Source organism: Leopardus geoffroyi, chromosome B3 (assembly GCF_018350155.1).
Source record: "Leopardus geoffroyi isolate Oge1 chromosome B3, O.geoffroyi_Oge1_pat1.0, whole genome shotgun sequence".
Taxonomy (NCBI): Eukaryota; Metazoa; Chordata; class Mammalia; order Carnivora; family Felidae; genus Leopardus; species Leopardus geoffroyi.
In genome coordinates this window covers 66,729,802-66,757,589 of record NC_059337.1, presented here as the reverse complement: position 1 = coordinate 66,757,589, position 27,788 = coordinate 66,729,802, and the positions used below count along the sequence as shown (strand labels likewise).

At 39.0% G+C, this 27,788-nt stretch overlaps 1 long non-coding RNA gene across 1 annotated transcript in view; it reads right to left on the bottom strand.

Annotated features, from left to right (window-relative positions):
• Positions 1–524: 524 nt before the first annotated feature.
• LOC123583208 overlaps positions 525–27,788 on the bottom strand; it is a 101,110-nt gene continuing 73,846 nt past the window's right edge. Inside the window, exon 4 of the long non-coding RNA XR_006704779.1 lies at positions 525–683. This is a non-coding gene — a long non-coding RNA (uncharacterized LOC123583208). The remainder of the gene's footprint in view (positions 684–27,788) is intronic.

Below are 27,788 nucleotides of genomic sequence, written 5' to 3'. Positions count from 1 at the left end.
TTTCCTGTCATTTTATAATTCATGAAGTTAAATACCTTTGCTTGCTATGGTTATTGAGGGAAAAGGTATTGAACTGGTAGGCCTGAACTCCAAATGGGTCTTTCATATACCTACAAAATGTTGATTTGTGAAAGCTATGTTGTACATCTTCTTGGGTTTATCACCGCATGAGATTTATATCGTGGCAAAATTATATTGCAGCCCAGGCCTGCCCTCTGATTCTGAGGCTTCAGCTGTTTGCTGGGCCTATTTTCTTCTTCTTATTTCTTCTTCCTAGGTTATTCCTTCCCACGACAAATGTAACATATTCACATCCAATCTTTAAAAGCGACATTTCCTCAATTCATTTTTTATTCCGTTAAGTTCCTGAAATCTCACTTAGCATTAATCTATTCACTGAAAACATATTCTATAGTAGCCATTATCCTAGGTGGTAAAAATATTCACACAACTATAACATGGCCTCTAATCTCCAGGACACGCTCTCTTGTATGGCAGAGACGGAGGGGTAAATCGAACACGGTTAACCACAAGAGCACAGACACTGGAATTTAACTCACACTGGGGGAACCAGAGAAGGCTCTGCAGAAGGGCTGACATTTGAGCAGAGGCTGAAGGATGGCAGGTATAGAAGGACATGTATGTAAAAGGCTGGTGGGGAATGGTGACACCCTCAGTGAGGTCTGGAAGAGAGTAGAAAGAAATGATGTTGGAGAGATGGGTAGGGATGGGAGTGGAGTAGGCACATTGTAAAGGATCTTGCATGTAAAGGCAAGAAATTTGAAATTTAACAAAAAAAAATTACTATATATTTTTTCCAAGCTGTTTTTTTCTAGACACAAAACTTGGATACTTATTTTTTTTTTATTCTCAAGTTCGTTAACATACAGCGTAGTCTTGGCTGTAGGAGTAGAACCCAGTGATTCATCTCTTACGTGTGACACCCAGTGCTCATTGCATATTCTTTTATGATACTTGTGACACTTATTGTTCAGATTCTGTAAGTACTTCTTAAGTTGCATGTAGTATTAACGTGTATTTAAAAATTTTTTCTTTATGCTTTTATGTACTGTGTTATCTCTTACAAGATTTTAATCAGCAAAGTGTGGTCAAACTTGAAACTGCTGCTCTGAACAACCTTCCGATTCCTTGGTGACCTACTAAAAAAATTCTGTAATTACCTTGACCTATATTTGACCACTGAATATGGTTAGGGCCAGAAAAAAATATGTTTATAAGTAAAAACCTAGATCCTATTAACTTATCTTCACAAATGCTCTAATGCCTATCTCCGTTTACACCCAACATAGTTTTATGGATCTTTTTTTTTTTATCCAGCTACGTAATAGTCTTTTCAACTCCAGAGTTTCTTATTTTTCCCATGTCCCAATTCCTTCTAGACTTTACTCCACGCTCAGCCATTTGAACCATGTTCATCTGCTTATGAATATATCCTTTACTGAGCACCCACTCTGTGGTAGGCACAGCTAGGTTCTGAAGTACTAAATACACTAAAGCCTACTTGAAACTGTCTTCAAGTTGCTTATGGTCCAACAGGGAAGCAGACATGAAAGAAGTAACCCCAATGCAAGTGAGACAGAGGTCTACACATGGGGAAAAGCATCTGCGTTACAGCAAGGAGTCATGGTAGGAGGAGACATTTGAGTGTAATTTAAAACAAGGGCTTAAAAAATGCTGGGGAGGCAGGTAATGGGGTATGCCTAGTTCGACAGGCCCAGGGGAGAAGGATCAGCCTCTTCTCCATTAGCCTCTAATTGGTTAGACCCAGAACAAATATGACTGAAACGAAGATCATGGCAAAATTCCAAATTCATTGACTTTTAAGTTACATCTCAACTTTTAAATCTTCCATTACAAAAAGGATCCTTCAGGTTTCCAAAAAAAAACAAAAAGGAGAAAAGAAACAAAATAATATTAATGGTCATGGTTCATTTTCACCTGTTTCTATAGTGCTCAGAATAACTCAGTCACCAGATCGTAAACAAATAAGGGAGGAGGTAGGTTAGACTAAATTGAATAAGGCTCCCTAAAGTAAATTGTCTTTGCTCTTTTATTTATTTATTTAAAAAAAAAATTTTTTTTTCAACGTTTATTTATTTTTGGGACAGAGAGAGACAGAGCATGAACGGGGGAGGGTCAGAGAGAGAGGGAGACACAGAATCAGAAACAGGCTCCAGGCTCTGAGCCATCAGCCCAGAGCCCGACACGGGGCTTGAACTCACGGACCAAGAGATCATGACCTGGCTGAAGTCGGACGCTTAACCGACTGCGCCACCCAGGCGCCCCGTCTTTGCTCTTTTAAAAAAAAAATTTTTTTACATCTTTATTTTTGAAAGACACAAGGAGACAGAGCACAAGTGGGGGAGGGGCAGAGAGAGAATGAGACACAGAATCCGAAGCAGCCTCCAGGCTCTGAGCTGTCAGCACAGAGCCCAATGGGGGGCTCAGACTCACAAACTGTGAGATCATGAACTGAGCTGAAGTCAGACGCTTAACCGACTGAGCCACCCAAGCACCCCAGATTGCCTTGCTCTTATGCACTAGCTCACTGCTCTGAGATTAGAGGATGTACAATATTGTGTAATGCAGATTGCCTTTGTTAAGTCACAGGGCTCTTGGGGTCTTAGCCCATAGGCCTTCAGATTTCCTTCTCCCCAGCATCAATCTGCTGTCCTAAATTTCTCTTATGGAGGAAAAAAAAATCTAGAGATAGTAATATTTTCTAAAATACCTTTAAAATAACTCAAAAAGCACTTTAAGTTTTTTTTAACGTTTATTCATTTTTTTGAGAGACAGAGAGAGTCAGAGCATGAGGGGGGAAGGGACAGAGGGAGAGGGAGACACAGAACCCGAAGGAGGTTCCAGGCTCTGAGCTGTCAGCACAGAGCTCCATGCGGGGCTCCAACTCACAAACTGTGAGATCATGAACTGAGCTGAAGTCGGACGCTCAACCGACTGAGCCACCCAGGTGCCCCGCTCAAAAAGCACGTCAAATAAAAAGTCAAAGTTGCAAAGAAAAAAAGCAACTATTTTGAGAGCTTATAGTCGAAAGAAAACTGAATTTAAGTTCTTATACATTTTACATAGACCGAGGAGGAAGTAAGAGCCGTTTCATCACATTTAATCAAAGAATGATGCTTATAAGAGTATAGGATTATTCATAGCATACCAGGTACTAGACTAAGTTTTTTCATATACAGTCTCATTCGGTCTTCGCCATACTTCTCTGCAATAGATACTAACAGTATTCTTAATGAGAAACTGAGGCTCAGTTAGGTCGAGAATCTTGACCCAGGGCTTTGGCCAGGAAGTGGCAGAATTTCGATCTCTGTTTAAGAGTAGTATTATTATTTTTAATTGAAGTAGAGTAGACACACATTACATTAGTCTCAGGTGTACAACATAATGATTCGACAACTCTATATGTTATGCTATGAGTGTAGCCATCATCTATCACCATACAACACTAACACAATACCTTTGACTATATTCCCTATGCTGTGCCTCTCATCCCTGTGACTTATTCATTTTATAACTGGATGCTTCTATCTCCCACTGCCCTTCACCAGTTTGGCTCATCCCCCCCCTTTATTATTTTTAAACACCTCTTCTTGAATCCTAGCCAACTGCCTTTACTGTTTACCTACAGTTTTTGACCTATTCTCAGTGTATTTCCATTTTTAACTTACCATTTTGCTCTTATATCTGAAAATCTGCACTATCTAAAGAACGTAAATTTACAAAATCAGAACTTAATAATTTTATTTAATTACCTTTAGGGGCCTTTCAAAAAGCCAAATTTATTTTATTTTATTTTTTTTTTAATTTTTTTATTTTTTTTTTATTTTTTAAAATATATAAAATTTATTGTCCAAATTGGTTTCCATAAAACACCCAGTGCTCATCCCAAAGGGTGCCCTCCTCAATACCCATCACCCACCCTCTCCTCCCTCCCACCCCCCATCAACCCTCAGTTTGTTCTCAGTTTTTAACAGTCTCTTATGCTTTGGCTCTCTCCCACTCTAACCTCTTTTTTTTTTTTTTTTTTTTTTCCTTTTTTCCTCCCCCTCCCCCACGGGTTCCTGTTACGTTTCTCAGGGTCCACATAAGAGTGAAACCATATGGTATCTGTCTTTCTCTGTATGGCTTATTTCACTTAGCATCACACTCTCCAGTTCCATCCACGTTGCTACAAAAGGCCATATTTCATTTTTTCTCATTGCCACGTAGTATTCCATTGTGTATATAAACCACAATTTCTTTATCCATTCATCAGTTGATGGACATTTAGGCTCTTTCCATAATTTGGCTATTGTTGAGAGTGCTGCTATGAACATTGGGGTACAAGTGCCCCTATGCATCAGTACTCCTGTATCCCTTGGATAAATTCCCAGCAGTGCTATTGCTGGGTCATAGGGTAGGTCTATTTTTAATTTTCTGAGGAACCTCCACACTGTTTTCCAGAGCGGCTGCACCAATTTGCATTCCCACCAACAGTGCAAGAGGGTTCCCGTTTCTCCACATCCTCGCCAGCATCTATAGTCTCCTGATTTGTTCATTTTGGCCACTCTGACTGGCGTGAGGTGATACCTGAGTGTGGTTTTGATTTGTATTTCCCTGATAAGGAGCGACGCTGAACATCTTTTCATGTGCCTGTTGGCCATCCGGATGTCTTCTTTAGAGAAGTGTCTATTCATGTTTTCTGCCCATTTCTTCACTGGGTTATTTGTTTTTCGGGTGTGGAGTTTGGTGAGCTCTTTATAGATTCTGGATACTAGCCCTTTGTCCGATATGTCATTTGCAAATATCTTTTCCCATTCCGTTGGTTGCCTTTTAGTTTTGTTGGTTGTTTCCTTTGCTGTGCAGAAGCTTTTTATCTTCATAAGGTCCCAGTAATTCACTTTTGCTTTTAATTCCCTTGCCTTTGGGGATGTGTCGAGTAAGAGATTGCTACGGCTGAGGTCAGAGAGGTCTTTTCCTGCTTTCTCCTCTAAGGTTTTGATGGTTTCCTGTCTCACATTCAGGTCCTTTATCCATTTTGAGTTTATTTTTGTGAATGGTGTGAGAAAGTGGTCTAGTTTCAACCTTCTGCATGTTGCTGTCCAGTTCTCCCAGCACCATTTGTTAAAGAGGCTGTCTTTTTTCCATTGGATGTTCTTTCCTGCTTTGTCAAAGATGAGTTGACCATACGTTTGTGGGTCTAGTTCTGGGGTTTCTATTCTATTCCATTGGTCTATGTGTCTGTTTTTGTGCCAATACCATGCTGTCTTGATGATGACAGCTTTGTAGTAGAGGCTAAAGTCTGGGATTGTGATGCCTCCTGCTTTGGTCTTCTTCTTCAAAATTCCTTTGGCTATTCGGGGCCTTTTGTGGTTCCATATGAATTTTAGGATTGCTTGTTCTAGTTTCGAGAAGAATGCTGGTGCAATTTTGATTGGGATTGCATTGAATGTGTAGATAGCTTTGGGTAGTATTGACATTTTGACAATATTTATTTTTCCAATCCATGAGCAGGGAATGTCTTTCCATTTCTTTAAATCTTCTTCAATTTCCTTCGTAAGCTTTCTATAGTTTTCAGCATACAGATCCTTTACATCTTTGGTTAGATTTATTCCTAGGTATTTTATGCTTCTTGGTGCAATTGTGAATGGGATCAGTTTCTTTATTTGTCTTTCTGTTGCTTCATTGTTAGTGTATAAGAATGCAACTGATTTCTGTACATTGATTTTGTATCCTGCAACTTTGCTGAATTCATGTATCAATTCTAGCAGACTTTTGGTGGAGTCTATCGGATTTTCCATGTATAATATCATGTCATCTGCAAAGAGCGAAAGCTTGACTTCATCTTTGCCAATTTTGATGCCTTTGATTTCCTTTTGTTGTCTGATTGCTGATGCTAGAACTTCCAGCACGATGTTAAACAACAGCAGTGAGAGTGGGCATCCCTGTCGTGTTCCTGATCTCAGGGAAAAAGCTCTCAGTTTTTCCCCGTTGAGGATGATGTTAGCTGTGGGCTTTTCATAAATGGCTTTTATGATCTTTAAGTATGTTCCTTCTATCCCGACTTTCTCAAGGGTTTTTATTAAGAAAGGGTGCTGGATTTTGTCAAAGGCCTTTTCTGCATCGATTGACAGGATCATATGGTTCTTCTCTTTTTTTTTTGTTAATGTGATGTATCACGTTGATTGATTTGCGAATGTTGAACCAGCCCTGCATCCCAGGAAGGAATCCCACTTGATCATGGTGAATAATTCTTTTTATATGCCGTTGAATTCGATTTGCTAGTATCTTATTGAGAATTTTTGCATCCGTATTCATCAGGGATATTGGCCGGTAGTTCTCTTTTTTTACTGGGTCTCTATCTGGTTTAGGAATCAAAGTAATACTGGCTTCATAGAATGAGTCTGGAAGTTTTCCTTCCCTTTCTATTTCTTGGAATAGCTTGAGAAGGATAGGTATTATCTCTGCTTTAAACGTCTGGTAGAACTCCCCTGGGAAGCCATCTGGTCCTGGACTCTTATTTGTTGGGAGATTTTTAATAACCGATTCAATTTCTTCGCTGGTTATGGGTCTGTTCAAGCTTTCTATTTCCTCCTGGTTGAGTTTTGGAAGAGTGTGCGTGTTCAGGAATTTGTCCATTTCTTCCAGGTTGTCCAATTTGTTGGCATATAATTTTTCATAGTATTCCCTGATAATTGTTTGTATCTCTGAGGGATTGGTTGTAATAATTCCATTTTCATTCATGATTTTATCTATTTGGGTCATCTCCCTTTTCTTTTTGAGAAGCCTGGCTAGAGGTTTGTCAATTTTGTTTATTTTTTCAAAAAACCAACTCTTGGTTTCGTTGATCTGCTCTACAGTTTTTTTAGACCCTATATTGTTTATTTCTGCTCTGATCTTTATTATTTCTCTTCTTCTGCTGGGTTTAGGCTGCCTTTGCTGTTCTGCTTCCATTTCCTTTAGGTGTGCTGTTAGATTTTGTATTTGGGATTTTTCTTGTTTCTTGAGATAGGCCTGGATTGCAATGTATTTTCCTCTCAGGACTGCCTTCGCTGCGTCCCAAAGCGTTTGGATTGTTGTATTTTCATTTTCGTTTGTTTCCATATATTTTTTTATTTCTTCTCTAATTGCCTGGTTGACCCACTCATTCGTTAGTAGGGTGTTCTTTAACCTCCATGCTTTTGGAGGTTTTCCAGACTTTTTTCTGTGGTTGATTTCAAGCTTCATAGCATTGTGGTCTGAAAGTATGCATGGTATAATTTCAATTCTGGTAAACTTATGAAGGGCTGTTTTGTGACCCAGTATATGATCTATCTTGGAGAATGTTCCATGTGCACTCGAGAAGAAAGTATATTCTGTTGCTTTGGGATGCAGAGTTCTAAATATATCTGTCAAGTCCATCTGATCCAATGTCTCATTCAGGGCCCTTGTTTCTTTATTGACCGTGTGTCTAGATGATCTATCCATTTCTGTAAGTGGGGTGTTAAAGTCCCCTGCAATTACCACATTCTTATCAATAAGGTTGCTTATGTTTATGAGTAGTTGTTTTATATATTTGGGGGCTCCGGTATTCGGCGCATAGACATTTATAATTGTTAGCTTTTCCTGATGGATAGACCCTGTAACTATTATATAATGTCCTTCTTCATCTCTTGTTACAGCCTTTAATTTAAAGTCTAGTGTGTCTGATATAAGTATGGCTACTCCAGCTTTCTTTTGGCTTCCAGTAGCATGATAAATAGTTCTCCATCCCCTCACTCTCAATCTAAAGGTGTCCTCAGGTCTAAAATGAGTCTCTTGTAGACAGCAAATAGATGGGTCTTGTTTTTTTATCCATTCTGATACCCTATGTCTTTTGGTTGGCGCATTTAATCCATTTACATTCAGTGTTATTATAGAAAGATATGGGTTTAGAGTCATTGTGATGTCTGTCTGTTTTATGCTTGTAGTGATGTCTCTGGTACTTTGTCTCACAGGGTCCCCCTTAGGATCTCTTGTAGGGCTGGTTTAGTGGTGACAAATTCCTTCAGTTTTTGTTTGTTTGGGAAGACCTTTATCTCTCCTTCTATTCTAAATGACAGACTTGCTGGATAAAGGATTCTTGGCTGCATATTTTTTCTGTCTAGCACACTGAAAATCTCGTGCCAATTCTTTCTGGCCTGCCACGTTTCAAAAGAGAGATCAGTCACGAGCCTTATAGGTCTCCCTTTATATGTGAGGGCACGTTTACCCCTTGCTGCTTTCAGAATTTTCTCTTTATCCTTGTATTTTGCCAGTTTCACTATGATATGTCGTGCAGAAGATCGATTCAGGTTCCGTCTGAAGGGAGTTCTCTGTGCCTCTTGGATTTCAATGGCTTTTTCCTTCCCCAATTCAGGGAAGTTCTCAGCTATTATTTCTTCAAGTACCCCTTCAGCACCTTTCCCTCTCTCTTCCTCCTCTGGGATACCAATTATGCGTATATTATTTCTTTTTAGTGTATCACTTAGTTCTCTAATTTTCCCCTCATACTCCTGGATTTTTTTATCTCTCTTTCTCTCAGCTTCCTCTTTTTCCATAACTTTATCTTCTAGAATAGTTCACCTATTCTCTCCTCTGCCTCTTCAATCCGAGCTGTGGTGGTCTCCATTTTGTTTTGCATTTCATTTAAAGCGTTTTTCAGCTCCTCATGACTGTTCCTTAGTCCCTTGATCTCTGTAGCAAGGGATTCTCTGCTGTCCTGTATACTGTTTTCAAGCCCGGCGATTAATTTTATGACTATTATTCTAAATTCACTTTCTGTTATATTATTTAAATCCTTTTTGATCAGCTCATTAGCTGTTGTTATTTCCTGGAGATTCTTCTGAGGGGAATTCTTCCGCTTGGTCATTTTGGATAGTCCCTGGCGTGGTGAGGACCTGCAGGGCACTTCCCCTGTGCTGTGGTGTATAACTGGAGTTGGTGGGCGGGGCCGCACTCCGACCTGATGTCTGCCCCCGGCCCACCGCTGGGGCCACAGTCCGACTGGTGTGTGCCTTCTCTTCCCCTCTCCTAGGGGCGGGATTCACTGTGGGGTGGCGTGGCCCGTTTGGGCTACTTGCACACTGCCAGGCTTGTGATGCTGGGGATCTGGCGTATTAGCTGGGGTGGGTAGGCAAGGTGCACAGGGGCAGGAGGGGCAGGCTTAGGTCGCTTCTCCTTAGGTGATCCACTTCAGGAGGGGCCCTGTGGCAGCGGGAGGGAGTCAGATCCGCTGCCGGAGGTTTGGCTCCGCAGAAGCACAGAGTTGGGTGTTTGCGCGGAGCGAGGAAGTTCCCTGGCAGGAACTGGTTCTCTTTGGGATTTTGGCTGGGGGATGGGCGGGGGAGATGGCGCTGGCGAGCGCCTTTGTTCCCCACCAAACTGAGCTCTGTCGTCCGGGGCTCAGCAGCTCTCCCTCCCTTTGTCCTCCAGCCTTCCCGCTTTCTGAGCAGAGCTGTTAACTTATGACCTCCCAGACGCTAAGTCGCGCTTGCTGTCGGAACACAGTCCGTCAGGCCCCTCCGCTTTTGCAGGCCAGACTCCTGGGCTCTGCTTGGCCGGCGAGCCGCCCCTCCGCCCCGGCTCCCTCCCGCCAGTCCGTGGAGCGCGCACCGCCTCGCTGCCCTTCCTACCCTCTTCCGTGGGCCTCTCGTCTGCGCTTGGCTCCGGCGACTCCGTTCTGCTAATCCTCTGGCGGTTTTCTGGGTTATTTAGGCAGGTGTAGGTGGAATCTAATTGATCAGCAGGACGCGCGGTGAGCCCAGCGTCCTCCTACGCCGCCATCTTCCTCAATCCAACCGCCAAATTTATTTTAGATGACTAAATAAGTAAAGCAGATTAGGTATGTATAAAATATCATGCAAACACATAGGGGAAAAGTAGTAAGGAATTCCTTTAATAACAAATGAAGCAATTTTCAAAGTACCTGGAGCCCAAGGAAGGAGAAGGTGATGAAAGATGAGACTGCCTCCCTACAAACTCCATGGGGCATCCAGGTGATGAGCCCTGCTTGCTCCTTGGCTGGATGCCCCCACCTTGGCAAGAAACTGGTCTTTGAAAGTTCTGAAAATCGTCAAGGACCAGCTTTTATTGGGAAGCCCATACTTCCCATTTCTGAACTTATGTTTCAGCTAGCCAGTGTTTAAAATACATTTAGATCATACGGACAATGAGTTTAGGGCAACGCTGTGCTTTTATTTCCATGGTCAAACTGAGCATTGCGTGTCCATAAGGATGTACGTCTTGGAAGTGAAGGGTCTGTTGCAGGATGCAGAAAGGGAACAAAAGGCAGCTACCTGGATTTGGGATTTAGCACATGTCCCTAAGACATAAAATTTTGTGTCAATCTAAGAAAACATATATTTTTAAAAAGGAAACCCACAAAGACATTCAGGTAGCACGGTTATTCTCACTATAAAACAGATCTACAGCTAAGGTGTTTGTGATACCAGTCCCAATTCAGTTATTCTGCTGTTATCAGCTGTCACTCTCTCTACTTTGTGACACTGCTTCTGGGACTCCATAAATTATTCCTCATCGATTAAGCTTTGCTAATAAGGGGCACTAGGGAGGGTGTGAAGACAAGGGGCTGGGGGAAGGGACTTCATCCCTGTTTTATTTGCTAGACCTGCCTGAGTTGCCTGCACAGTGGCCCTTCATTCCAGCAACCTGCTTGAGAACCAGCTGTAGAGCCCATCCTCAGAGGTACAGCCTCCACACAGGTCCTCCCCTTCGCCAGTGGCTGTGTCCTAGCTCTGTAGGCCCCCCCTACAAGCTCTGGAGTTGGGGAGTTGGGCAACACTTCCTGTTTAAAAGAGAAACTCCTTGATATAATGACCCTTCTTCCACATCATCCCTTCTCAAGGTTCTGAAAACCCCATCTGCTCCCGAGCACCCCCCAAGCCCTAGGGTCAATAGCTGCTTCCCACACTCATTATCTCTCTGCTACATCCATGGTCCCCTTCTCCTTTTGCTGCTGTCCAAGATCTAAGTACCTGAGTCCTATAGTAAATCTCTCCAGTGAAATATTTACATGGCTTCTATTTTTTTTTATTAGATACTGACAGATACACATCCTTAGTGAGTTTTTTTTTAAGTTTATTTATTTATTCTGAGATAGAAGAGACAGTGTGAGCAGGGGAGGGGCAAAGAGAGGGAGAGAGAGAGAGAGAGAAAGAGAGAGAGAGAGAGGGAGGGAACCCCAAGCAGGCTCTGGGCCCAAGAACTGCCAAGATCATTACCTGAGACAAAACCAAGAGTTTGCCACTTAACCAACTGAGCTACCAGGCACCTCAATCCTTAGTGAGTTTTAAAGAAAATCTCCTCTATATAAATTCAATGTATTAAAGAAAACTATCCAAAAATCCCATGCTAGATTTGGTCTATCTCAAAAATAATTATAGCTTTTGGATGATTGGTGTTAACCTATATTATACAGTATATATAGAGAGAAGGATATATATACTTAAATTAACCAAAGCCTAGAGCCTTACGTTAATATCTGTTGTACTTGAAGTATTATAATCAACCTTTCGTATTTAGAATCTGCTATCATTATTATTTTATAATTTGGAGTCAAAGTTCACCTTCCTAAGGACAACTTAATTTATTTGTGACCAAGGAAGGTTTCTTCTATATTTATAAATGAAGAGTCCTGTGAGTTTCTGGACATGAACGGATGTTTACAAAATACTATATGGATGAATTAATCATAAATAAGAACAAAATACATGCACGGTGCTCTCTTTAAATTTCAGTTAGGTTGCGAGACAAAGGCCTAAAAAGTGCCACTGCCAAAATGTGTTTTACTACAAAAATCAAAAGGGTTGGGGGAAATAGGAGTGATGAGTTGGATTCACTGAAGTTTTTATGTGAAAAATCACACTGGAGCCCAAATTTATCTAATGGCTACTTTAGACCTCATCTTCCCACCACCCTTCAAAAGAATCAAATAAATAATGAGTAGTATAGATCATCTGTCTGATATGGTTTATTGGCAAGGATTCCATGGCAGAAGTAGGGAACAGATGTTTACCTCTAATGTACCTCACTAGCAGGGCAAGCTTTCTACAGGCAGGTTTTATCATCGCCTTGGTCTTCCACGTGTCCACGTACTGTGAGATGAATTAACGTGCCCCAATAGCGTTTTGCAAGGTGAGCTAAAGAAAACTGCAAAATGCCTCCTTGTCATTCAATAAAAAAGGGTATAATATTTTTATTTAATAGTTTAAGAAGAGTTGTTTTTTCTTCAAATATGGCTAAGTGCTCACTAGATTCTTAAATACAACAAAAAAAGATTTTTATTCCAGTAGTAAAATTTAAGCAGGAAGTATTGTCAGTAAATCCATGGAGGGCAGTAAAAATTTGCATTTTTCAAAATGAATAATATATTTCTTTAACCTGTTTATAATCCATTAATCATTTGCTTTTTGACACATATTGCTTTTTCAAATAAAATCTTAGAGTATTTCCATTAAGATTTGATGGCAGTAATATCAATAAACATTTAGATGAATAAATACTGAAAAATTTTACTGTGGGGACGATCATAGTAATGAGGCCAGAAAAATAAACAATATAGAAATGGTTACACACCAATATTAAATTGAAAACATGTTAAAGTAAAATAACCAATAAAAGGAAAAAATGTAAATCAGTAAATATTTGAAATGCGTGCCAACATTGTATACCATATTAAATTTTTCTACTTGAGTTTCAGTTTCCAAGTTTAAGTGACCTAACAGGAATTAGTAGATATTAGGTTGAAAAGGGACTTACAGGACTTTGATTCTGAGCTTTCCACATGGTCCTGGCTGCCCTCCATCCAACTCTACGGGACCTTCATCCTAAGAGCAAATCTGCAACTCGTGTGCTTCTAACAGAAGATAATATACAAACGGTAAAAAGAAATACTGTCCTAGAAAATATGTTTTTCTAGACAAGTCTCATTTTTCTCATAGCGAAATATGATCAAGAAGATGAAGAAGAGGATACCAGATTCCCTAAATCTGTGGTAATAAGTAAACTGTTACTACTCAAATGTAATCTTTAATCATGTCACTCCCTAAAGCAACGGAATAGATTGCTTCATATCCCCATTAGTTAAGGGCTAGCAATAAGAGAAAGACTGCTTTGACATAATTAGTTCCAAATTTCCCTCAACTTCTCTCACATTTACTTACGGTCTAAACAAGGGTAGGTAAACAAACGCGATCATTTATTCAATCCATTCATTTATCTGTTTATTCTACGAACTGTTAGTGAACATCTTCCATGGAATGCAAATGACTCTCTTTTTGTAAGCATTATTTATTAAGCACCTTCTAAGGCACCCTGCTACAAAATGGCACATGAGAAAGCTAATGAGCCCTGCTTACAAGGTCACAGTCTGGTGAACTTTTCCTTCTATTGGCTCTTACTTTTTGCCCTTCGTCATACCTCCTACCAAGAGGCACCATTACATTAAAACAAGCCATCCATCCCATGATCTCATTATGTACAATCTCTGAAGGAAGACAGTTTAGATTCAACAGCCATGAATAAAATGCCATAACTGGGGAGCACTGATCTCCTAATAGATAGTCAATGAATGCTTGTAGGTTGTTTAAGAATAGAAAGAAATGGAGTACTTATACGGGAATACTCCTTAGTCCAAGGGGAAGAGACTATAAGGGAAAAAAACAGACAAACAAACAAAAACCATGAAAAGGCAAAAAATGGAAAAAGAGTTTAAAAATAAAAGAAAGATGATAGGGGGAGACAAAGTGAAAACTCGTAAGTGGAAGGATAATGCAGATGAATTTTATGTACTCAGACTGGAATGATATTAAAGCCCCCACAAAAGAACCGAAAGACCTTTCTACCTCACTCCATCATGTCTCAAGTTTAACTTCTACGCAAGCATAAAATAATAAGTCTTATTTCATTTCCATCATGAAAAACCTAGGATAGCTGCTGCATTATACAATCCTCATCAGTCACTGACATGGCCCTCGAGTAAATAATGATCTCTTGCTCAGTGTGATGCTGCTGCCAGTAATGAGCATATAATAGTGATATATTAGCATGTTAAATAATGACATGCAAAGTTACAGTATACGTGTTGATACCATGTCACTGCTAACCTGCAACTTGCACTAAATTTGTCATTCTCAACCTAATTTGTTGTTCCAGATGGAAAATTTAATTTTGTCTTGCTTCCTCTACTTGCTTTCAGCTCTATCCAAAGCAGCTCAAACCTCTTTGGGCTCTCCACTTTCTCCCTACCTTTGCCACCACCTTTAATCATTCTATTGCTAAGAAAACCAGACCTATAGCTGGCCATGGGTATACAGATGCACAAAGACAAAGTCTTCTCCTGGAGACCTCACACATGTTTTGAAGTCTGCTCATCTGGGAGAAATCCAGGTCCAGAACCGTATTTATATTTGTTATGCAGGCAAGGCAGCAACAGAACTGGATGGAGAAACATATGGGAAGGCTCACGATTCTGGGTCCCTCGTGGGGTGGTGAGCATCTCGGATGGAATGAGCTTTCAAAATCATCAGTAACTACAGCACAAGCAGTGTGCCACATGACAGCATCTGGAAAAAGGCCTTCAAAGTTCAAAAGAAAAGAAAACAGCTTAGCATTCAATCCACAATCCACAACTAAAGTTTAGATGATCGTGAAAAGTTACGTGCTTAAGATTAACTATTGGGTGGTCAAAACTGCTGCATGGAATCTTTCGCTGAAAGACAGTTCTAGGGCTATACGCCTATGAGCACAACACAAGCTGTGAGAGTACATGACTGTTGATCCTTATTAGTAAATAATATTATTATTCAGCGTATCATTTTATTTCATCCTTGCAACAATGACATGAGTTGGAGTTTTTCTGTTCATTTTAGTGATGAGAAAAATGAAAGCAAATGATGTGCCCAATGTCACAGTGATACTTATTAAAAGGGGGGACTCAAGTGTCCTGTTTCTTGGCTTCTTTTTCTTTCTTTTTTTTTTTTTTTTTTTTTTTTTTTGCACTATCTGATCTTGCTCCTTTAGAAATTGCTGCATGGACGATTGTAAACAAAAAGCAGTTATAAGATGGTGTATATTAGAAACCAAGTTTTATGTAAATCCCCATGCAGCATACAAGGTCCTTCTCTCAAGGGGCAAAATAACTGTGTTAAACAGTTAATGAAATAGATTAGAGCAACTCATGATTTCAAGTCATAGAGGCACCCTGTTTTCAATAAGGCAATTGTTATGAATCACCAAAGACAAATTTTTTTCCTGGATATTTCAGACAAAAAGAGCCAGTCAGATGTTCAGAATGTTCAGGCTGGTGTTTCTCAAAATGAAAGAAGTGTATACAATTATGATAAAGTAGGTAGCAAGTGCAATTGTGTTAGGTAGCAGGCAGACTTGGTATTAAAGAGCGGTGACCATAGCAATACATTTATTTCGTTTTTGCTTATTTTTCAGTCTTTCAAGTTATATCAAGTACAAAACCTCAGTTTGGTTATAGTTTTTACATCTCTCTACGAGTTCAAGGCTCCCTTTAAAACAAAGAGAGACTGGGCTTCAGCCTCTGAACCTTCAACAGGCAAAGTCATCCAGCTAAAATTTATTATATTATCTATTTTATTTTATTTTATCCCAGATTTTATTTTATTTTATTTTTACCTATTTTGAGTAATATTAATGTCCATTTGCAGGAATGATATGAAGTTTCATTATAGAATATATTCATTTAATGTAGAATGGAAATGGTTAAAAATATTAAGTTAACTATATAGTGGGGCACTGAATGAAGTTTGGGAAATTTTGATGCTGGTACAACTTTTGTCAGGTGTTCAACTTGAAATAGCTGGTTGGGAATGCCTCCTTGACCTGTAAGTGTTATTCTTGGAGAATGAGAAACTGAGAGAGGAAAGCAGCCCCTGGCAGCAGGGAACTGGCCTGGCAAAATCAGTTAGGTCTTTTTTTTTTTTTTTTTTTAAGTGTTTTTGTAAATGTTTACTTATTTTTGAGAGAGAGCGTGCGCGAGTGAGTGAGCATGAGTGGAGAAGGGGCAGAAAGAGATGGGGCCAGAGGATCCAAAGTGGGCTCTGAACTGAGAGTGGCAAGCCTGATGCCAGGCACGAACTCATAAACCTTGAGATTATGACACGAGCCAAAGCTGGACGCCCAACCTACTGAGCCACCCAAGCACCCTTTATCAGGTTTTAATGTTGCCAGGAGCTGTCCTAGCACTCACAGCCAGGCTGTGGCGTTCTCCTGTTGAACATAAACAATTTCACAGCACAGGATCATCGGACAAGGCCACTCTATGACCACAATGAATCAAGACAAAAAGAAAACTTCTCACTAAAGACTCAACCACAAAACCACCAAGAATATTCTGGCCGATATGACTGCCTGTCCTTTTGACTTGCTTTAGGCCTTCTATCTTCTGTACAGGATTTCTTAAAATACCCAGTCATACCCACCTCCTAACAGCATCTAATCCAACACAAGGCCCCACTTCCTCGAAATTGCCCCCCCAAATCACCTACCGCAAGCTCAAAGCCCAGGAGTCCTCCCTAATGCCATCATTCTTAGAGGTCCATAGTGTGTTCTCCCTCATTGCAATGGGCCAATAAATCAAACTTTATTTCTCTAGAGGTGTGTTCCTGGTGTTCTTTGGCTAGAGGACATTGAAGTGCAGTATTCATATTCAGTGATCCGTGTTGAAGTTAGTCCCTCTCAAAAATAAATTAAAATTTGAAATTTTCTCTAAGCAGAAAGTAATACTTAGCATTTATAATTATTCACAATTGCCATCTCTTTTTAGTCCCTCTAGTGAACTGATTACTACTTCAGACCACGATTTTAGAGTGGACCTCACACTTGGGGTAACCCATGGGGGTTCCTTCCCCCCCTCAAAACATTCCTGTTGAGTGTGTGAATGATGACCATAGCTAGCAAAATAACAAGATAATAATGACTACCATTTTTGCCAGTCAACACATCAACCTCTGTAAAACATGCATCTTCCATATCTCATCTCATCCAATATTTATTACAATGCTCTTAAACAGATACTGTTATCGCTATTTAACAGACAAGGAAACAGAGGTAAGATTAAGGAACTTGAACCAAATTACTCATCTAATAAGGTGATAAAGCATGATTTGATCCAAGATCTGGATGATCTCAAAGTTTAGGCTTTCTCCATTCCCCTTTTAAGTCTCATAACTAGAAAGGTCAAGCTCAAACTCCAAAACTGACTTAAAGGAGGAAAAACCATTACAGTTTGACCTAAATTTTTAGTGTTGTTTATACCCTATTCTTCTTCTGAATTGTTTAATAAAAAGAGATTAAGGGCACCTAGGTGGCTCAGTCGGTTAAGCGTCTGGCTTCAGCTCAGGTCATGAGCTCACGGCTTGTGGGTTTGAACCCTGCGACGGGCTCTGTGCTGACAGCTCAGGGCCTGGAGCCTGCTTCAGATTCTGTGTCTCCCTCTCCCTCTTCCCCTCCCCTGTGCGCGCACACGTGCGCTCGCGCACTCTCTCTCTCTCAAATAAACATTAAAAAATTATTTTAAAAAGAGATTAAAATTGCTTACAAGTCACAAAGCTAGATATCTGTAAATAAAATAGCAGGTAAATTGTTTTTACAGAGAAAATTTATTGCTTATATTTAGTAGAAGCCTTACTGAAAACATTACCTGGGCTAAATGATTTTAACTGATGGTGGAAGACTGGATCTATTGACTAATGGAAAAGTGTGCTTCTTTGATCCCGTTCCATACTCACTTTGTGATCCCTCCGCAGTGGGTCTTATTAGTTTCAAGGAACTGTCAATTAACCTAAATTAATTGTCTGCTACTCCCAGCTCGTAGTACTGTTCCTCCCAAGAATAGTTTTATCTTAACAGAGAAATCATCAACACCCAACAAAATACTCCTTTATGACTCTAAACAATCAGTCTTAAAACATGAGATGTTATTTTTTCTCCACAAACATGCATAGAACAATTCTTACGTTTCAGGTCTATACCAGTTTACCTACACAATTTGTTTTATTTTCTTCCAGTCCCTCTGATAGTAACAATATTGTATCTGTCATAGAGCTTGAAAACATTAAGTAATCTATCCCAGTTCATGCAGACAGTAGACAGCCAAGCCAGGATTTGAAACTGAAATTTCAGATAAACTGGAGGGTGCAGAAGTGGGGAAGATCCCCAAAGGCAATCCTCTACTGACCTATATTTTAGGTTGATCCTGACCAGATGATGTGCAGAGAACCCACGAGAGGAGACCCAAACGTGTCCTAGTACATCTTATTTACCGTGTGACCTCACCATACTTCGGGTGGTATGGTTGACGTGTAGCAGAGGAAATGTTGAGGGAAGGACAATGTGAAAGTACGCAGTACAAAGTTCAGTGGAAAGGCTCCACAAGTCCTAGCTCCCTTAACCCTGACATATGGGAACTATATGTCTTAGTGCTGACTTCGCTTGTCTGTCTCAATGCCAGGAAACCTGAATGTGCTTGCATTCCAGAATGTATTTGGATACATTGCAAACAAATGTCAGAGCAGGCATTATACCCCCCACTAATGTACATTTGCAGGTCAAGAGGGTGACGCTGGAAAAGATTAATCCCTTGCTGAGCATTATCCATCAGAATGCTTTTAAATGTTGGCATATAGGCAGGTAATAGATTATATACCATAAACACAGCTGTTGGAAGAAAAACGGCATTTCACAAGTCATACAATTAAAATCTCTAATCTCCAAAAGTACCCAAATAAAGAGAAGAGGAGGGGCAAGGAAGGGTGAAAATAGAGCTTCTTTTCTCGGAAATGGCTATCTGTCTCCTGGATGGTACACTTCGATTCCTGTTGAGTACATTGCACTCTTACAGAGCTCTGAGTGAAAGAGCTGCAGAAGGACTACCTCCAGATGAGCAACATGTGGGAAAAAGAAGACGGATCTGGGAAGGGAGGGAAAAAGAAACTTTTATCTCGAACTTGCGGTTTTTCATAATATATATAGATTGTGTGTGTGTGTGTGTGTGTGTGTGTGTGTGTTTGAGTACACACTTGGAACAACAAAAGCCTGTCCATGCTATGTATTTTTATTATTTTATGTAATAATTAGAAAGAATTACCAAGAAATATTACCACTGTAATTCTATTCTTCAGAAGGAAAAATACAAGGTATGGTTATGTATCTTTCAATTTCTGTAGGTAGTTGTACATATATATGTATTTCCCTACAAATGTGACCATACACTATCTTATACAATATTGTATTTTATAGCTGCATAGTTTTTTGTCAGTTGGATATAGCATAATTTATATAACAAATTCTGTTACCTACTCTGATGTTTGCTAATTTTCCAAATTATAAGCATATATCCTTGGATGCAAATCTGTGTGAGCATCTCTATCATTTAAGACATACTTCTGGAATAGAATTATTAGGGAAAACAGAATGGATATTATAAACTATTCTTAATTAAGTTCCTAACGAATATAGCTTTAAATTATTACTAATGAACACTCACGTTGGAATTTCAAATAATATAGAAAAGTATAGAATTACAAGTCACCCTAAATTCCATTGCTACTATAATTGTATTCAATACTATAATTTTTTCCAATTTATTTTTCTAGACTTCAGATGACTAAACTTTTTGAGGGGCTTGTGTGTGTATAGGGTGGTTGCACATGTGAGATCATATTCACATGCCCTTTTTAACCTGTGTTTTTCACTTTACAATTTGTCATGGAGATCTTTCCATAACGTTAAATAGAAATATATCACATGTTTAGTGGATGAAGACAATTCCATTTTACAAATGGAGAATAATTTATTTAACCAATCTCAACTGATGAACTTTTACTTTACTTCTGGTTATCCTCACATAAATAATGCTACACAAACACCTGTACATATGTCTGTGTGTGTGTATGTGTGTGTGTAACTTTGGATATTTGATCTGTTTTTGGAATAAATTATAGCTTTACTGAGCTAAAGCATATGTACATACATGTGCGTGTGTGTGTGTGTGTGTTTCCTGAACTAGAGGATACATGTAATTACATAATGTATATTTATATATGTATTTAAATTATATATATAGTGTATATGGAATTTATATTCTGTCAGATAGAAAATATCTCCAGTGTATTAAAGTACCATTTGCTAAAACTTTAGCCAATGCTTTACATTATCAATATTTAAAATTTTTACTACTTTGATAGCTGTTAGTCTTTTACAGTTATTAAAGTTTTTATAATGCTAAAAAAAATCTCCCCTCTAAGGTTATAAAGTATATTCATCAATATTTTCTTCCAATACTTTTTAAACATTAAAACCTGATCACAGCTGTAATTGAATTCAGTGTAAGGAATGAGGCAAATATCCAATTTATTTCTCCAACTGGCTAGTTAGTTATCTCATCATTTATTGATAGTCCATTCTTTTTCAACTCTATTAGTTTTGTAGAGTCGCCATAACAAAGATCCACAAACTGGCTGGCTGAAGCAACAGAAATGTATGGTCTCACAGTTCTGGAAGCTGGAAGTCTGAGCTCAAGGTGTCAACCAGATTTCTTCCTTCTGAGGGCTGCGAGGAAGTTTGTTCCACGCTTCTTCCCTACCTTCTGCTGGTTTTATGGCATTCCTTGGCTTGAAGAAGCATCACATCCATCTCTGCCCTCATCTTTTTCTCTGCGTGTGTGTCTGTGTCCAAATTTCCCCTTGTCAAAAGGATTCCACTCATCTTCGCGACTTACCCTACCCCAGTATGACCTCATCCTAACTTAACTGCTTATATCTGCAAAGACCCTATTTCCAAATAAGTTCACATCCTGAGGTATTGGGCATGAGTCTTTCAGCATATGAGTTTTGGGAGTGGGGAGGAGATGCAGTTCATCCAATAACACCAATCTAAAATATCATAAGTCTTGTTCCTTTGATCAGTGTATCTTTCCCTAGCGACAATACATTTTTTTCAATGACAATAATTTCTTAAAATACATTAATATTTGATAGGGTTAGTCCTTCCATTACTCTTTCTTCTGAAGAGTTTTGCTATACAGTCTATGCTGTATGTCAGGATGATTTAGTAAAGTTTCTAAAATATTAGGTCATTGGGATTTTTTTGGGGGGGTGACTACTGTTGAATTTATTAGTTAATTTAGGAGGCAGGTGTACATTGATACTGTTGATTCTGCTTATACAAGGAAAGGGAACCTATTATGGTATCAATTTATTCATGATTTTGTTCATGTTCCTTGATTTAGCTTTCTTCATATAGACTCTGTACATGTCTTAAATTTATTTCTATTTAGTTTTTGTAGTTATAATTGTAAAAAGGGTGTTTCTTCATTTTGTTGTCTAGGTGGTTATTGCTGGTATATAACAAAGTCACTGGAAATATATATATTTTTTGATACTGATAATGCTATTAGTCTTATACTGAACTCTGTTATGGACTTTCTTTGATTTTCCAGATATACAATTATGCCACCTGCATTAACAAGTATTTCACATTAATTCTAGATTATACTTTGCTTTTTCCTACATTTTTCAGTAACTTACATTTACATCTTGGCTCTGCATGTGTGTGTGTGTGTGTGTGTGTGTACCCTGCTTTTGTTAATGTGTTTGCTTTATTGTGTGGAAAACCATCCTTTTAAAATTAGTCTGTGGGTGGTAATTGTCTAAGTCCTTGGATATCTAAAAGTGTGATTATTCTTTATACATACTCAAATGGTAGTTTATCTAAGTAGAGAATTCTAGGTTTACCATCATCTAACATTGCCAATGTGATGCCTGATGTCAATCTGACTTTCATTCCTTTCAGATATGAAAGCTCTTTGGGAACTTTTAAAGAATTTTATATTTGTCCTTGCAATTTTGAACTTTGGACAAAATATGTGTATATGTGTGGGTTAGTTTAATTCATTCTGTTTTATATTTGGTAGGTTCTTTCAACCTAAAGGTGAGGAAGTTCTTCAGTTCTAAATTTTCTTTCTGTTTATTCCTGGACTATATCTTATATGCATATATATTCACATAAATACAAAGTTGAACATATATATATATATATATATATATAAAATTTTGAATGTATATGTACATAATTATGAATGTATATATATGGATATTGAATATGCATATAATTTTGTTACATCAAAGTTTAATTTATATATGGTTAAATGCAAAGATGTAAGTGTATGTATGCTTTGATGAGTTTTAAAAAATACATTCTAGCAAGATACGATATTTCTGCTATGGACTGAATTATGTCCCCTCAAAATTCATATATTGAAGCCCTAACTCCCAATATGATGGTGTTTAGAGATAATTAGGAGGTAATTAGGTTTAGATAAGGTCAGGAGGGTGGGCCCTCATGATCGATCAGTGCTTTTATAAGAGAAACCAGACATCCTGCTTCCCCCCACCCCCTCTACCCAAACACATCAAGCAAATACAGTGTGGGGTCCACACCTACATTGTCCTCCAGTCATTTCTAAAGCCAAACTCTAAGCCTCATTCTTACCATATTCCCAACCATTCAATCACTAATGATAACTTATTTTCTTAAGTCTATAATGCATTAAAATAAGTGCTACAGAGACAAGGAAAGAAAAACGTATATGATCTTAAGCAACTGATCATCTGATAGAAGAGAAAAACATACGCAGGGGAATCGCACCAAAACTGTGTGACCGTTAGAGTCGCCTGGGATGGCTGTTTAAAATACAGTTTTCCAGGTTCTATCCTTAGAAGTTCTAATTCATTTGGGGTAGGGGAAAGAAAGGGATAAAAAGCTTAGTGTTTCTCAACAACATCTATACATACATAGAATCTTCAGATTTTTTTTTTAACCAGGAGAATTTTTAATATGTATCAATGCTTTGACCCTACCCCAGACAAATAAAATTGGGAGTCTGGAGGCACAACTTAGGGCACTGAAAGCATGCATTTGGGCTTGAATCCTGGTTCCACCATTTAATATAATGTCATTGAACAAGTTATTTAACTTGTGTAAATTACAGTTTTGCTTTGATTTAATCTTCAAATGGGAATAGTAATGCCTACTTCACTGGGTTATTACGAAATTAAATGACATAAGGTATACAAAGCTTGATGTATAGTAAATATCTGATAATAGTAGCTAACACTTCGTAAATATTTACTATGTTCCTGACACTGTGCTAAGCATCTTACATGAACTAAAACAACTGATATATTTTTACCCTCATTTTGTCAGTGAAAAAACAGATGCATGGAATAGAAAAGATACACTTAAATAATTACATACTTCAGTAAGTAGTAGATATTCTATACTCTATTATTGAAGAATAACTCATCTCCAAACAATCCACAGTAAATGTCAAATGAATAGAGTTGATACTAATTATGTTTTGAATTTTAGGAGTTGAGTTGGGTCCTTTTCTTCTAGGTTTGATCATATGAAACCTTTCAAAATCAAATCCTTGATAAAGATGGCTATTTTTTCCCCCAATACTTTTCAGGCAAATAAACAAGCTTAGAAAAATAAGGAAACTGCCTAGGGTTACCTAGCTGGGAAGTAAGAGAAGATGGGATTTGAACCCATGTCTGTCTAATTGAACATCTCCCTTCAGATGAAAAGTAGTTACTCCAAAATGGTGATGCAAATCTGACTCATATGTTTGGTATTTTCCAGGACATGGTGGGGAGCCACTGAAGCATTCTGAATAGGAAAGTAGCACAAATGAAATTCACAGATCATTTCACCGTATTTACTCTGTTTGTAATGGCAGGTGTCTGACAATAATCATGGCCTGATGGAGGGGATAAATTTCTTTTTCACTTACAGTCAAAACACGGAATAAAGCTTCAGTTCAGAATTTGTTTTCTGTGTTGCATGCCTTTATCCCATAAACAATCAGAGAGACTCTTACGTTTTCATCAACATAGTTAAGACCATTGCAGAAGAGTTCCATGTCAAAATTCATTTCAGTCAGGGACTGCATCTGATCATTCACGTATTCACTCCACAAATTTAAATCAAGATGCTATACTAGGTTCAGTGATTGATTGAAAAATGTGGCCCTTGCTCTCAGAAGTTCATGTTCTAGAGTAACTTAAGTACACTTATGCACACCTTAGTGGACGCCCATCCCTTTATAATTTTAGTGACTCTGTGAAGTCCAATCAATTTTTGTTTCAAAAGAGTTTGCACAACTCTGTGGAATGCTGTTTACTCTTGGTTGACAGCAAAATCAAGGCTCAGCTGCCAGACGGAGCTCAGTGCCATGTAAAGGTACCAAGTAGGCCAAAGGTTCTCCGCCACAGGACCTGGTCTTTGCACTTCCTTTCACATTTTTTTTTCAACATCTACTGTAGTCTCAAAAACAGAAACACATGCCTCTGCCAGTACCCCCATGGAATCGCAGATGAGAAAGCTCTCAAGGAGAAGAACAAAATGCAATTTGAATCGAAGTGTGTGAAGCTTCCCAGACACACCCAGCCAGAGCTAGGAAGCAGCTGGGAAGATGCTGACAGCCCACCAGCACTGAGACCACAGGATCTGTCGCTGGGAGGGCTTCTGCTGTCATCCTCTACTTACCAGACTTCTCCCTCCTCTTTGTTTTCCACACACTGCTTCCCCACGTTAGGGTTTGCCCTAAATGAAAAGAGGCTTTGGAGATGGTTTCAACAAAACAGAGCAGCAACTCCTTACTCAAAACTCAGCCCCATTGATCCCTGTGGCTTTGGCTCTGGAGTCACCACTTTGAATAGAGCAAGAGTGGGCTGATCCATCCGATTGAAAGGAAAAATACAACAAAACATTGTGAAGCTTTCTCACTTGTGATGTTAAGTTGCCCTCACTCTCTACCTTTCTGTCCCCCTCTTCTTTAAAGCTGCTCCCATGTGAGAAGCTAAAAATCGCTATGACATTTATGGTCTGCCTCTTTCAGAGGTCAGAGCTTAACAGTGGGGCAGAGGGGAAACTTCAAGTGTGGTACCTCAAAAGTTGGTAAAACGGTAAAGGTGAATTTTCAGCACTCCTGAAACGATAGTATATGAGCAGCCTTGATGGAAGTCAACACAAACAGTTTCTTCTATGATTTGCCTTTACTATATTTACACATACAAGAGGTTCTGCTGATGCAACTTAGTCATTAGTTGTGATATTGTTTATTAAAATGTATTAACATAAAATGTCACTTACTTCATGACATTTAAACCCTCCATAACCTGATCCTGGACTATTTTTCATACTCTATCACTACTTCCTGAGATTCAGTCAATCCCTTAATTATTCATTCCCCATGCTTATACCTGTATTGTTGTAACACTATGCCTTCTCTCAAAATGAAAGTCAGTCTGAAATCATGGAAGGAGCCTTTAACTTAGATGGGCCTGAGTAGGAAACGTGGCTTAAACAAGTTAAGCGACTGAGGCAATAAAATATTTATTTAATTTGGGGACTTTAGCTTCATCATCTGTAAAATTAAGCTTCCCACTGTGCAATGTTCTTAAAAGGGTAATATAAGATATGGAGAGCCATTCACACATCAGGCACTCAATAAAATCATTCCATCTTTCCTGAATGTGCGAATCTTATTCATCCTTCAAGATGTGGTTCAGATAGCACGTTTGGCATAAAGTGTCTCCGATTGCCTTCACTGGGATGTAATCTTTCCTTCTTATAAACTCCCATCTCTATTTTCCCTTATCTACCATACAGTGAAAATATCTTTCTATTTGTGTAGTTTAGGTCATCAGACTGAGGTTCATATTGTGGCATGCATAGAAATAAAGGGCAGGGGATGCCCCTGGGAGGTCTATATGCATGGGTTGCTTTGCATGGGGGCTCCTGTTTTGGACACGAGGAAGAGTAACCTTGGGCCCTTTCCAATTCCCCGTACTTAAATTTATACTCTTGTTTTTCCTTCTCTTGAAGAGAGTCCCAGATTGTATAGGTATTTGTCCCCACAAAGCCTGATTAGCATCTGGCGAGAAGGGGCATGAGGACAGGAGTGGGACCCAGAGCTGAAGGGGTTATGCTGCTGAAAGACAGCATAAAATTGGGAACAAGTGTGCTTTTCAGGGTTTGGATAACAAAGTATGGCAACAGTTGGGGGTGTGTCCATAATCCATAACAATTTTAGCAATATGAGGATTAGCAGTGGGAAACATGTACCCATGGTACCCTGGACAGTGATGGACACTAACATTATTAGCAGCTTCTCATGAGAGAGACCTGCCTGCTCTTACCACCTTTTCTAATACCCTCCACCAGCCTTAGGCTCATTTATCCTTATTTGGAGCTTCTGTCACTATCTGCAATCATCTTATTTGCTTTTCCTTACCACCACCCTCCACTCCACCCCCGCCGCGTGCGCGCGCGCACGCGCGCGCACACACACACACACACACACACACACACACACACGTGCTCAGTCAGGAGATTTTTTCTGTTGTATTCATCTCTTATCCTCAGAAGAAGCAGATGACACTCTTGAACAAGGAAATGAGTGATTGTGAAGATTTCTCAAGGAGCTTCATAAAAAGAAGACAATGATAAGGGAAACCAAAGATAAAAGGAAAGGTTGGGTAGATGCCTCATAATAACTGAAGCTGACAGTCCAGTTTGTGAACACATGGGAAGCATGCTTTTGGCTTTCCTAGAAATGTTTCAAGGGATGCTGGTCTGGAGTCCTTGTGGGAGCAGGTAGATTTCAGTCCGCATTGGCTAGAGAGGACTGGGAGCAATTAGGTTATATGTGTACTTGAGTTATTTTTATAGATCTTATTTTCCTTCTTAGGCTCTTAGAAGTTTAGACACCTCCTCAAATTGCCCGGACAAACTTAAGATAGGGTCTTGCAAAAATTAAAGAATTAAATTTAAATTAATTAATGCAAGAATAAGCGATGATCTCATCTTATTCCATAGAAACAGTCTATTACAAAATAGCAACATAATAAACAGAAATGCTCAGTCACTAAAAGCATTGGAAGTTTTCAGCATACTATATGGTATAAAAGATTTCCATTGGAAACTTCTAAGAAGGCATCCATCCATCAGAAGGTAGAAGTCCCTTGCTACGAAGTCTAAAACATCTCTTTTTGCCACAAAATGACATGGGACACAAACTCAAATAAGTATAGCTGGTAACTTAGCAACCACAAATATTTACAAATATGCAAGTCAGGGACCGTCAAAATATCAAGGCAATTATTGGCAAATTGTACACCATGAGAATGCTTTGCAACCATGCAAAATGAACCCTGTTGTGGGTGGTTGCCACAATTATTCTTAACTGCTGCCTAGAAGTGTCTCTCAGTCTCTTGGGTTTTGTGGGGTTGGATTGATGTGACATAAAATTACATTGCAGGCCAAGCAAATGTGTACTTTGCCCTATCATGCTCTATCACCAGTCTTCCATTTGGGTGTCATGCTGGGTTGGCCTAGTTAACAAGCTGCAGACATCGGAATTATTTAGTAGATGGTCTCCCTCAAAAGACAGCCAATAACTTAAAAAAAAAACTCAGGGAATCTAGAAATTGGTGGCAGTCTAGAAAATGTTTAAAAATTCACTTTTCTGAACACTTTTTATAAAGGGGTTTTTATATTATACACCTTTCACGGTTTTCAGAATTATTCTCAAGGACTCTCTTAAAGTCTATCTGAAAGTGAATGCATGTGGTTTTTGAAAAGAAAGAGAAGAGGGAGAGAGAGAGGAAAGGAAAAGGAGAGCGAGAGAGGGAAAGAAACAGAAAGGCAGAAAG